This window comes from Lepisosteus oculatus, chromosome 18 (assembly GCF_040954835.1).
Source record: "Lepisosteus oculatus isolate fLepOcu1 chromosome 18, fLepOcu1.hap2, whole genome shotgun sequence".
Taxonomy (NCBI): domain Eukaryota; kingdom Metazoa; phylum Chordata; class Actinopteri; order Semionotiformes; family Lepisosteidae; genus Lepisosteus; species Lepisosteus oculatus.
Window position 1 is genome coordinate 6,831,388 of NC_090713.1, and position 901 is coordinate 6,832,288.

At 35.4% G+C, this 901-nt stretch overlaps 1 long non-coding RNA gene across 1 annotated transcript; it reads right to left on the reverse strand.

The window, feature by feature from the left end:
• Positions 1 to 228: 228 nt before the first annotated feature.
• On the reverse strand, positions 229 to 901 carry LOC138224137 (uncharacterized). Its single transcript, XR_011182484.1, has 2 exons — positions 754 to 901; positions 229 to 518 (listed from the first exon to the last, which is right to left on the reverse strand). It is a non-coding gene; the product is annotated as an uncharacterized lncRNA (long non-coding RNA).

Sequence of the window (901 nt, forward strand, 5' to 3'; positions counted from 1 at the left end):
TGATTTATGTTTTAACAGGGGGAGCAATCACTTTTTCACACAGGGCCATGTGGGTTTAGATTTTTTTTCCCTTAATAATAAAAACCTTCATTTAAAAACTGCATTTTGTGTTTCCTTGTGTTATCTTTGTCTAAAACTTCAATTTGTTTGACGATCTGAAACATTTCAGTGTGACAAACATGAAAAAAAATTAGAAATCAGGAAGGGGTCAAACACTTTTTCACACCATTGTATATACAGTATATATTTTATTGAAGTTCAGTTTGTTTGTGTGCCTCTTCAGCCTGGACTCCTGTGATGGTCACTGCCACTGCCACTGAAATGCTCTGGGATCCCAGTCCGACGGGTAGTTGCAAGATAGATCAGGAGTTTAGGAGCTTTTCCAGCTTTCTGTTGGTACCAGCTGAGGCGATCATTATTGTACACTGCAGGACTGGTCTTACAGCTAACAGTGACTGTCTGTCCTGGAGCAGTCAATATTGTAGGAGCGTGGGTCACAAAAATCTGTCCACTAGATTCTGAAAATGAAGAAAACATTGCAAAAAGTGGGAAAGTATTGAAAATACCAATTTATTCTGTAAATCAGTAATACATTATATGATAGACATACAGTATGAAAACAGAATAAATTAATAAGATATTTATTATGATGCTTTAATATTTTTTATTTTTAAATTAACATAAATCTTGATTTCTTCTTCACATAATACAAAAATGTTTTAAATTCTATAAAATATCCAAACCCATTCCTACCCTGATCAGTGATGAGGAGTGTCCAGATAAATATGATGAAGAAAGTCATTGTTCCTGTGGGTTCTGTTACCATGAAGCGCAGCTCTCAGTCTGGAAGTGTTAAACTCACAAGGCTATAAACACTCCCAGAAGTGTCTTCTATGCAAAT